Consider the following 13,109-nt stretch of genomic DNA (forward strand, 5'->3'; position numbering starts at 1 on the left):
CATTCAGTTTTTGCCCATTGAGTATGATGTTGGCTATGGGTTTGTCGTATATGGACTTTATTATGTTGAGGTAGTTCCCTTCTATGCCCATTTTGTTCAGAGTTTTTATCATAAATGGCTGTTGGATCTTTTCAAATGCCTTCTCTGCATCTATTGAGATGATCATGTGGTTTTTATTCCTCAGTTTGTTGATGTGGTGTATCACGTTGATTGATTTGCGGATGTTGAACCATCCCTGTGTCCCTGGTATGAATCCCACCTGATCATGATGTATGATTCTTTTGATAAATTGCTGAATTCTGGTTGCCAAAATTTTGTTGAGAATTTTTGCATCTATGTTCATCAGTGATATTGGCCTGTAGTTCTCTTTTTTCGTGGTGTCCTTGTCAGGTTTTGGTATCAGTGTGATGTTGGCCTCATAGAATGTGTTAGGATGTGTTCCATCTTCCCTAATTTTTTGGAATAGCTTGAAAAGGATAGGTATGAAATCCTCTCTGAAAGTTTGGTAGAATTCCCCAGGAAAGCCATCTGGTCCTGGGGTTTTATTCTTTGGGATGCTTTTGATTGCTGTTTCAATCACTTTCCTTGTGATTGGTCTGTTCAAATTGTCTGCCTCTTCTTGAGTGAGCTTTGGGAGATTGTAGGAGTCCAAGATTTTATCCATTTCCTCTAGGTTATCCATTCTGTTGGCATATAGTTTTTTGTAGTATTCTCTTATAATCTGTTGTATTTCTGCAGAGTTTGTTGTTATTTCTCCTTGCTCATTTCTGATTTTGTTTATTTGAGCTTTCTCCCTTTTTTTCTTTGTAAGTCTGGCTAGTGGTTTGTCAATTTTATTCATCTTCACAAAAACCAGCTCTTTGTCTCATTGATCCTTTCTACTGACTTTTTCATTTCAATAGTATTTATCTCTGCTCTGATTTTTATTATTTCTCTCCTTCTGCTGACTTTGGGCTTCATTTGTTCTTTTTTCTCTAGTTCAGTTAGGTGTGCTTTAAGGTCGCTTATTTGGGATTTTTCTTGTTTGTTAAGATGTGCCTGTATTGCGATGAATTTTCCTCTTAATACAGCTTTTGCTGTATCCCATATGAGTTGGTATGGCATGCTATCATTTTCATTTGTTTCCAGGTATTTTTTTATTTCTTCTTTAATTTCTTCAATGATCCATTGCTTGTTCAGTAGTGTGTTGTTTAGTCTCCACATCTTTGTGCCTTTCTCAGCTTTTTTCTTGTAATTAATTTCTAGCTTTATAGCACTATGTTCTGAGAAGATGCTTGTTATTATTTCAATTTTTTTAAATTTGTAGAGGCTTGCCTTGTTTCCCAACATATTGTCTATCCTAGAGAATGTTCCATGTGCACTTGAGAAGAATGTGTATTCAGCTCTTTCAGGGTGGAGTGATCTATATATGTCTATTAAGTCCAATTGTTTTAGTTTTTCATTCAGCTCCACTATTTCCTTGTTGATTTTCTGTCTGGGTGATCTGTCCATTGATGTGAGTGGGGTGTTGAGGTCCCCTACTATTATTGTGTTGTTTTTAACATCTTCCTTTAGGTCTGTTAATAGTTGCTTTATGAATCTTGGTGCTCCTGTGTTGGGTGCATAGATATTTATAAGCGTTATTTCTTCTTGATGAAGTGTCCCTTTGATCATTATATATTGTCCCTCTGTGTCTCTCTTTACCTGTCTCATTTTGAAATCCACTTGGTCTGATATAAGAATTGCAACACCTGCCTTTTTTCCTTGCTATTTGCTTGAAGTATTGTCCTCCACCCCTTCACCCTGAGTCTGTGTTTGTCCTTGGGGCTGAGGTGTGTTTCCTGGAGGCAACAAATTGTTGGATCGTGTTCTTTAATCCATTTTGCCACTCTGTGTCTTTTTTATTGGAGAGGTCAATCCGTTCACATTGAGAGTGATTATTGATGCATGTGGACTTACTGCTGTTAATCTGTCACTCATTATCTTGTTTTCCTGCATTTCTTTTCCTGTTTGCTTTAGACTACCCATTTAATACTGCAATTTCTTATGCTGGGTTTCTTAGATTTTTCCTTATTTATGATTTGTGACTCTGTTCTGCACTTTATTTTAGTGTCTACCTTGAAGTTTGTATTTAGAATCTCGTGTATAATATAGTCTATTCTCTGGTGGTCTTTTACTTACTTGACCAATACTGATTTAGATCCTTTGCTCTTCCTAAATAATTATTTTCATTTTTTTATTCCATCTCGTCTTATTAATTTGTAGTTAGAGTGCTAAGATTGTCCTTGTTTTGGTAGTTTCCTTACCTTTACCCTAATGCTATAATTGAATATTTGCTATCCTGTTCTGGTTCTATCCATCGGTCTCCCTAGTCTGTGGATTGTCTCCCCTTTCTCCCTTTTTTCTTTTTTCAGGTATGAGAGCCTTCTTGAGGATTTCTTGTAATGGAGGGCTTTTGGTTACAAATTCCCTTAACTTTTGTTTGTCTGGAAAAGATTTAATTTCTCCCTCATATCTGAAGGAAATTCTTGCTAGATAGCGTATTCTTGGCTAAAGATTTTTATCCTTTAAAGCGTTGAATATGTCACTCCATTCTCTCCTAGCTTGTAGGGTTTCTGTAGAGCAATCCGCTGACAGTCTGATAGGGGCTCCTTTATAGGTAATTCTCTTTTTTTTTCTTACTTCCCTGAGTATTCTTTCCTTATTGTTCCTTTTTGCCAACTTTACTACTATGTGCCTTGCAGTAGGTCTTTTTACATTGACAAATCTAGGAGATCTAAAACCCTCCTCTACACACATTTCTCCATCGATCCCTAGATTTGGGAAGTTCTCTTCAATAATTTCGTTAAGCACACTTTCTGCTCCATTTTCCTTTTCCATATTCTTGGGAATTCCTATGATCCTTATGTTCTTACTCCTCATTGAATCCATTATCTCTCGGAGACTTTCCTCATTTTTTAAAATTCTTAGTTCTCTTTCTTTCTGTGTCTGGAGCCATTCAGCCTGTCTATCTTCGATTATGCTAATTTTCTCCTCTATGTTGTCTACACGGGCATTCAGGGAATCCGTATTCTGTTTTATCTGGTCCATTGTGTTTTTCATCTCAAGTAATTCTGTTTGATTCTTCTTTATGATTTCAATCTCTTTTGTGAAGTAACTCCAGAACTCAGCTTGTTTCTCTATCTTTCTCTCTACCTCATTGAGTTTTTTGATTATGGCTGCTCTGAACTCATTATCACTTAGTTTACCTGCTTCCAAGTCCTCAGGACTTAATTCTATGTTTTTATTGTTTTCCTTCTGGTCTGGGGCTTTTATAAATTGCTGGATGATAGAGGAGCGGTTTTTTCTCATGGTGGTAGAATTCAGTTGCAGTTACAGCCTGTTGCCACTAGATGGGGGTCGAGAGCCACGTGTTATGAGCTCTCCGCCTTGGGGCAAGATGGCTGCGCCCACTGGCTTTGCCAGGGGCGGGGAGGGGCTGTTACTCACACGCGCTGGTCTGGGTTCAGATCAGTTCTGTTCTCTGGTCTCCCAAGGCCCTTGATTTATTGGGTCCCCGTGGACGGAAGCTTTCCCCCCGTCAGCGGGTCTCCACTGAATCAGCGGCAGGAGTCCTGGATGATACCCCAGTCGCGCGGCCCCTCCCCTGCTCCTTCCTGACCCGCGCCGCAGCGATCGCAGACTGTAGGGGAGGGAGCGATGTTCTCTCCTACCGTTCCAGCGCCTCCGAGGGCGTAAGCAAAGTTTATGATCTCTGCCTTCTTGGTATTGTAGGTCTCTAATGAGCTGGCATTATGTTTATTCTCTGAAATTCAGTTCTTCCAATCTTTTGTTGTATTTTGGAGGGGAGAGAATCCAGGGTCAGCTCACCCCACCATTTTGCTCCGCCCCCTTCCTCCTAGCTTAGTTTTTTTTTTTTAAAGAAAGAAGCTATGTTGATGCTGGCAAAAAATGTAATTTCTGTGTTTACTGACTGGGAATATCTAGAAAGAGTAAAGTCCAAAATTGTTACCATAAATAAGAAAATATTTTTCCTTATGGCTTTTTTCTGTACATCTTTAGATGACAATTACCAAAGTTTAAAAAAAAAAAAATGGAACAGAGGTATTATTTCCCAGAATTAAAAAGAAATGCAGAATTCACAAGCCTGAAGTGAAGGCTATGTTCTAAGGTAGAGGAAAGGGACTTTCTGACATTAATCTCAGCATATTTGTTTACTTTGGAAGAGTAGCCCAGAACACTGAGATCTGCTAAAGTGCATGTTATGAATAATCAGTGCTAAGAATGAACAAAATCAGAGTTGGAAAAAAATTACTTTACAAATCTCTACTAGCAGAATCATATTGCAGAAACTGCAAAAAACTGAGATGCACCCCCAAAACCAAGCCATGTGAGAAATATCTATCTGCTTCCTTCTTAGATTAAGAAATCCTATTTTCCAGTTCCACTCAGCAGGTACTATAAAGCCCTGTTCACTGATTTGATGACCATTTACTGCATGCCTACTTACTAGGTGCTTACTTTCTACTAAGTGCAGAGAACACAGATACAAAGTGCAAAATGCTTTCCCAGCTCTTGAAAGTGCTCTAGCAAGGTCAAAAGCAAACAGATAATTATAATACACTGTGATGAGTGCTATGGGATATTTTCCTATTTTTATTTCCCAATAAAAACAGACCTAACACAAGGATTTGAGTGAAAATAACTTATACGGAGAGGTGAAGAGAACATCATTAGGGAAGTGGGGAAGTGAGAAAGGAAGGGAAGGAAGCTGATATAAAGGATGCAGCATCAAGTGGGGTACCATGGAAAGCCCCTGGGGTTACACCTGATGAGGAACTCAGGGAAACTGTTGAACACACACCTTGGAGGAATGGAGCCGGACCGTTAATTTCCCAGCATTTTCCACCTGCTGTGTGAGCAAATGGAGAGGGAGCCTAAGAAGGCCTTCTGACAAAGGGAGATAAATGCTTGCAGTTGGAAGCTGGGCTGGTGTGCACTGTTATGGTAAGGTGTGAGGGCATAGAGACATCAGTTACAGAAGCATCAGATTCACAGCTAAGCCTGCAGGGAAAGGGAGAAGAAGTGAGGGAGGGCTTCCTGGACATTACACTTGAGATGAGATTATAAGGTGTAAAAGAATTATTGAGGTTAAGAAGGAAAAATGGTATTTCTGGCAGAAGGACAAGTGTGAGGTCATCCCAACCAGAGAGCACATGGCACTTTAGAGGAACTACAAGTTCTGTGTGCATGTTGCTATCATATAGGAGCAGGAGAGAGGAGAGAGAATTGTTGAGAAACAAAGGACAGGGGTACGCAGGTGTAAGGTCAGAGTTAGCCTTGAATCCTATGCTACAAATTTGAATGCAACATCATATAAAATTTGTGAAGTGTATGAAATAGGGAGATACTATAAAGGATTATAGCATGATTTCAGTAGCATAAATGTGACGGTCAGCGGGAGCCTTGCTTTACTTCCATGTCTTTTTCTTTCTCACTGAATAGCCTCAGTTGAGTAACCTGACCTTCACTCTAGTACTGGGGATTTATCAGGGAACAAGAGACAAAGGAAATCCCTGCATTCATTAAATTTTGGTCGGGAAGAAAATAAATAATTGAACAAATAATAAATAAGAATTTCAGACAGAGAAAAGTGTATTAATGAAAGGGCAGTGGAATAAAGAATGACTAGGCTATTTGGCCAGAATTAGAATTGCTAGAATTGCAAGGCTGGTGTGAAGAGGACATTTAAGCTAAGAACTGAGACAAAAAGCTGATGAAAAAACATTCTGTGTAGAGGACCAAACAAGGGAGACTATTCTGAGGCAGAGATCTTAAATGTGGTTTTAGACGTGGCCAGGAGGCAGACCATAACATGGAGAGGAATTGCAATTTTAGTCTAAAGGTGATGGGAAGCCACTAAGAAATTTTAAAGAGTTGAGTAATATGTTCTAATATACATTTTTTTAAAAAGAATTGTTCATACTCCTCCCTGGAGAATGGGTCATAGATAGGCAACTGTAGAAATACGGAGACCAGAGGGGAAACTATCGCAGTAGACAAGAGGAGAGATGAAGGTGGCTTGAGTGGTGATAACAGCTACAGAGATGGTGAGAAGTCATTAGAATCAACTATTTTTGAGATTGTCAAGACTTATTAATAAACAATGAGAAGGATGAGGGAAAGAAAGGCTTCAAAGCTACTGAGTGAATAGTGGTTCCCTTAATGCTCTCAGTCATATGTTATCTAAATTTCTTGTGAAAAAAGCAGTGTGAATGACACGCTTGGACTATAGAAAGTTTTCAATAACTGTTAGATGTTAGCTTTATTATTATGGTTATTATTGTATTGAGGTACAGAAATAACTTGATATATTAAAAATGATTCTAAACCAGACCCACTCCCATTTTCCAAAATTAAGTAGGATTCCCTGTACCACATCCCTTGTAACATCTCCTATTTCACCTGCATCCCTCATAAACACTTTTCTTCACTTTCCCAGGCTATTATTTCTCATCTACTACTTTGTGATTTAACCTCCTTGACTTTTCATGGCATCTCCTTTTCAGATGTCCAAGGCTCAACCCTGTACTCATGTGTCTTGACCCATAAACTAAATCTGAGCCTCCTTTTGTTCTTTCAACACTGATAGGGTATCAGAACAGTCACAGTAGCATGAACAAATGTGTGGGGGTGAGAAGCAACACCTTATGTATCTTAACCATGAGCTCCCATTCTGCTGGACTGGTAGGAGATTTAACCACAGTCATTCAACAGTTCCCCCAGTCTGTTCCCCAGTTTGTATTTTATGCTGTATCAAAGAGTTAAGAAGAGGTTCTCTCTTGTTATTGGTCATCTCTCCACACAGGTTACTTCTAAGGTGTTCATGTTGATACCCAAATGGCCCCTTCTCTCTGTTCTTTTCTTCAAGCCTTGGGATGTTTTCAAAGAAACATTGTACTGGAATCAGTTAACCAGGCAATAAGATTTTATTCAAGATTATTACAATAGTGGAGAGAGGGGAACTCGACTTAGTTAAAAGAAAAAGCCAGAACGCTTTTAAGTGTGGGATGAGAGAGTGGAAAAGTACTGGGAGATATCTTTAGAAAAGTTTGCCAATGTAATTTGGCTAATTGGTGCTTATACAACTTAAGCTCCTACCCTCCCACAGAGATTGGGAGATAGGGGTCCTATCTTCCTTGATGATTACATTTCAAAGGGATGTCTCTCAGGTCTTGGAGAAAGACATTTCTGGAATGCAAAAATGGCAAGAGGCTGGGAGATTATTTACATCTCAAAAGGGCAGAGGGAATTTTAAATTGCAAGTTTTTTAAAGCAATGTTAAGACCATCTTTGTCAATGTGGAGCATTTTTTGAAGTGCTAGGATTCTTGGCCCTAGCCATGTCACCCAACCACTTCTCTGGGATCTTTCAGCTTCCAGGAGACTGTCAGGGAGTAGTGCTCTAGTACCCTGGTCCAGTACCTCAGACCTCTCTCCGTCCCATCCGAGACAGGGAATCTTTTTCTTTATAGGATGGGAAGCAATGGGTGGGTGAGCTCCTATCTTCTTCCCTCTTCTTCCAAGTCACTCTGCTTTTTAGGGAAATCTCTCTACTCTCTTCTTGTTGTTTATTTCCTAATTGACCCTAATGGCCCATTACAAAGAAAACCAATTAAAAAATTGCTTTTTCATCAAGGACTGGAAGGACTTAATCCTCAAACCCTCCCAGGAGGTGGAGGGTAGGTGGTGGATGAAGAGAGAATACTTGCATTTCATTTTTCCAACATAGCAAAGAAATGAAGTAAAAGTAAAACAGCACTAAGTTTTCATACTTAAGTAATTGTGTTCACATTCTGCTACAAAGATAATGTACTTCATAGAATGACTGTGAATCTAATGAGAAAATGCATATTCCTGGATATGTTCTGACCATTAGGTACTCATTAAATAAACTCCTTTCTCCCTCCTATACTTTCATTAAGAAATGAAGTGTTATTACCTGTGTGTTGATAAAACATAGAGTGCCTCTTCCATTCCAAGATCTTTTTAAACCTTTTCTTTTCTGAATTTTCAAACTCCAACCCATATACTTAAGATGTTTGTTTTATTATGTTCAGTTGCCATAACAAAATACCGTACACTGGATGGCTTTAATGACAGAAATTTATTTTCTTATGGTTTTAGAGGCTAGAAGTCTGCGATGACGGTGCCAGCATGATTAGGTTCTGGTGAGAACCCTCTTCCTAGCTTACAGATGGCCTTCTTCTCACCGTGTGCTCACATAGCTTTTCCTGGAAGAGTGTGTGTGTGTGTCTGTCTGTCTGTCTGTGTGTGGAGAGAGAGAGAGCATGGTCTCTGGCGTTTCTTCTTATAAGGGCACTAATCCATCATGAGGGCCTCACCCTCATGACCTCATCTAAAGCAAATTATCTCCTGAAGACTCCATCTCCAAATACCATCACACTGGGGTTAGGGCTTCAACATAACAATTTAGGGGGACACAATTCAGTCCACAGTAATGTTTTTACAAAATTCAATAGAAATAGAATAGTTAATTAAATTTTAACACTTTAGGGGAAAAGATGTACTCCTCTTTTATTTTTCAGCGGGAAGGCTTTGTGGGGCAAGTGAGGCAGTTGAGCTTGTGCTGTCAACTCCATGAGTGGATATGTGTCATTGTTGCCCCAGAAAAGAAGAGTAATGCCTGGTACTGTTATTTTCTGGTGCTCTGCCTCAACTGATCTTTATGTTCATGGCTCCACGATTACATAGAAACCACTCTTTTCTTAATTTAGGGTTAAACTAAATAGCAGTTAATGTGAAATAGGAATTGTGAATCAGTACCTATATAAATAAATTTCTATTTATGTGTGTGTGTGTACATATACACATACACATACATATACAAAATGTAACTTTTGTGTTAGTTTCTTACTTCCAGATAAAAATAAGGACATCAGCATACAGTGGAAAGTAGGCTTTTGGATCCTACTTGGGCCATGGTAAGTTTCCCATAACATTCCTTCCTTATCCTTCCATTGATACATAGGCAGGATTCCAAAATTATTCATTTGCATTCTCCTTCCTTTCCTCATTCTGTTTTCACATTTCTCTCTCACTTGCTATGCGTATGATGGTTTATGAGAATTATGATTCCACTGATGGGGGACTGCTATTGCCCAGTAGGATTCAAAGGCAGCAACAGTAACTGCTGGAATTGTATATTCATTCCATTGAAACTTCTTGTCTCCGCTGCATTGTACATAGCTCTATACCACTAAGTCCTAACCCAGATTTCTTGTTTTCGTTGATTTGGCTCTGGCATCAACTCCCCCTGCCCTGGGGATGATGAATAATTGAAAACTGAACATGAGCTTAATTTGGTATGCCTTGCAAGAGGCTTTTTATGCTTATTTGGTTTAGTATGCTCTGAAACATCAAGGGCCAGGTCCCAACATCAAGAATAATTACTATACTCCATATGTAACATATTCCTCAAAAATGAATTGGGAGCACAGATGAATTTCCATACCACATTAAGAGTAATTTAAATTTTTAAATAAATGTCAAGAATCATAACAAAGAATATTTTATGGCCCTCTTTTTGGAAAAGAAGCCTTTTCTAAATATTTTGAAAATAAACATTTTCACTTTACAGGGAGGTATAATTATGTCCTGTAGGTTGTAATAAGAGTATTATATCCAATAGTGTCTGCTGTTTTTTATCTGAGAATTCATCTATAGTTATTTTACCTAGATAACCAAACATAGTAGAGCCTTCAATAATAGGAATACCAGAAATGCTCACACTTTCCCACCACCATTTAAAAGTATGTACCTGTATGGGCTGAATTGTGCCCCCTAAAAAAGAAAATTCATATGTTGAAGTCCTATCCCCCAGTACCTCAGAATGTGATTGTTTTTAGAGACAGGATCTTTACAGAGGTAATTAAGTTAAAATGAGATTATTAGCGTGGACCCTAATCCTATATGCCTGGGATACTTATAAGAAGAGGAAATTTGGACACACACACGTACAGAGAGAAGACAATGTTATGATAGAGGAAGAAAAGGGGCACCTACAAAGTCAAGGAGAGTGGCTTCAAACAGATCCTTTCCTCATGGCCCTCAGAAGGAGCCAACCCTATTGACAACTTCATCTCAGACTTCTAGCCTTCAATGTGAAAAAATAAATTTCTGTTGTTTAAGCCATCAGTCTGTGGTGCCTTGTCACAGCAACCCTAGCAAACTAATATAGCACCCTCCCATCAGCCCAAAGTGGGAAGACCTAGGCTGACTTGACTTGACTTTTCTTGCCTACAACTGAAAGAACCAGGGAAGTACACCTAATCCAAGGGAGCAAACCCATTGACTGTTCAGTAGCCAATACGAGTCTCGCAAAAATCTGAACCAAAAGACCAGGTTGGAAAAGTAGGAAACTGTGTGTAATGGCACAGCCCTAGAGTGGATCCCACCTTTAAGGGTCCTTTCCTGGGCCTGGTCATTCACCTCTTCTTTGGATTTCATGTAGTCTGTGTCCTTAACATAAGCTGACTTGAAAACTGTCAAGTAATTCTTACCAAATGGAGCTAAGTCAAAAAGGGTCCAGAGGCAGGCTGAGAGAAAGATGAAAAAGGCAAGAGAAAATAAAAGAAGAAAGGAAGTATAAATGTATCACTGACTTGATGCTAAAGCCTTGGTGATCTGTTCCTCTCTTCCACAGAGCCTGTATGGTAGTCCCTGGGCTGGGTCATGAGGACCCAGTGCTGAGGAAGCCTCAGCCCCAAGTGCTCAAGAAGCTTAAGGTCTAGCAATATGTGGCTTATTGGTTATTTTGAACTTGCTATCCCTCTGTCTCCTTTGATTAATATAGGTAAGTTGACTATAATCATTTAGATTACTTGTCTTTCCTTCATTATATCAAGGTGAATTTTTAAATAAATGACTATTCTTCCCTTTATGTGTATGTATAGTTTCAATGCTATTCCTAACAACTATTAGAAACTATATGAGGGGAGCGGTGTCCCCGTAGTTATCAGAGAAAAGAAGATCAAAAAAAGAAAATTTTCTTCTCTTTCTTGTGTTTAGGCATGGCTCTAGGAAAAAAAAAATCCAGAAACCAGGGAAAATTTATTTTAACATCCCTCTCCTTTTATACTTCTTTCTCATCTCTTGCTATCCCACTCCCCAGGCTCTAAATCTTTCTAGGACATACTTCTAGGTCTGATCCTTTCCATGAAGTACTCCATGTTCCAAAATTATTTATTCCTCCTTCCATCTTCTCCACTTGTGCAGTCAAAATCTCCATTAAATTCAGTGCAAGTGATCTTATGTGGTATCAGTAAAAACGCAATTGGGTTGAACTAAAAATCTATGAATGCTTTGGACTAAGAACACTGTACCATCCCTATAGGTATTTTCAGTCTTTCAAAGCAGATACTTGTTAATTTAAGTCATTGTCCAACTGATAGAATTATAGGCGAGTAGGAAAATTAAATTTTAAAATTCAAGAGACATGTATATAATAGCCCACCACAAAAACAGGAACATTCCCTCTGGGATTCTATCCCTAGTGTCAACACCCCTAACTGCCTCTTCATTCAGAGTCTCTCTTCCTCCATTTGCAAATCAGAGACTACCTAAAAGATACAGGGGTTTTTGAGATTTATTTTCTTTGAAAAGCACTGACTTCGAAAGATGAAGTTCCAAGAGAAAGTTGGAGCAGGGACATCTGTCTTACATATAGGTCCATTATTTGATTTATCCTTTAGTTCATTTATTCAAGAGAAGATGATGTGAAGATAAAGAGCCTATCTTGTTGCATTTCCATACTGGTCACTTGGGTTGCAGTAATCAATAAACCATTGCCTTTGCCTTTGCCTTTGCTGTGCTCACTTTCAGGGACTTGCAGGTTCATGAAGCAATATGATCTGGGCCAGGGTTTATCACTGCTGAACTAAATAGTGCCATTGATGGGAAGGTGGTTCATAATAGATGAAATGATGATAAAAGCAATAGTCATAGCTAACACATATGTGGTGCTTGCTACGTGCAAGGCAATGTCGAAGTGCTTTACATATAATATACAAATAATTAATTATTTGGTTCTTTAAAATCCCTAGGAGTTAGATGCTATTGTTATCATCATCATTCTTCTTTTACAAATGAGGAAACTGAGACATGGAGAAATTACAGCCACAGAGCTGACTATTGATGAAGCTGGGATCCAGACACAGGCACCTGGTTACAGATCTGCACACTGCACTACCACAGTATGCCTGGCATGAGATTGTTTTATGTAAGCTGGATTTTAAAATCAGAAACTTTAATAAATAAGTAGATGCATAGATAACAGTAAAATGTAGCAAAATGAAAAATAAAATATAATCAGAAACTTTAGACTTCAATGCGTTATGCTGAAACTAATCCTGGTGGGATCCTCTAGGAATCAAAATTGGACATGGTGGCATGCTATAGTTTGGTCAAATTATTGCTATGATATTTATAATAAAACTTAAAACTAAAAACCATCCCACTCTGAACTTTTAAAAAGGCAGATTAAAGTATAAAGAGGTGAGACAACTATTTTTTCCATGTATCCAGTCCCCTCACTAACCTACTACATGTATCAGGGTTGGGTCACATCAACTCTCTAGATTTCGAATTCCTCATATGTTGGGTGACTGTATAATTAATTCTCCAAATATTAACACTGTTAACAATGAAGGGGGGCATAGTAATAACTACACTGGGAAACGTTCTCTGGCAAACCACGTGTATGGCTGCTATACTTATCTATAAAAATAAGGCTGCACCAGCTGATCCCTAATCCACCTCCAGTTGTAGTGAATGTGTTTGCGTCTACTTGGCTGACTGACTGTTTATCCAGATGTATTAGGGTCATTCATTAAGAGGCAGAAGGAAAGCCCAGAGGTCTGACTTTTAACCCTGTGCCTAGACCTCAGGGCATTTTTATTCTAGTAAATGAAGTAAGTAATAATAATAATAAGTAAATTGACCACATCTATATTAAACTGGAAGCATTGTGCAAGGAAAAACAAACACAACTTAATTCCAACTGGGCTAACTGCCCAATCAGTACTATTAAAAATATAAGATAAAACCAAC

The sequence above is a fragment of the Equus caballus genome, chromosome 9 (genome assembly GCF_041296265.1).
Source record: "Equus caballus isolate H_3958 breed thoroughbred chromosome 9, TB-T2T, whole genome shotgun sequence".
Lineage (NCBI taxonomy): Eukaryota > Metazoa > Chordata > Mammalia > Perissodactyla > Equidae > Equus > Equus caballus.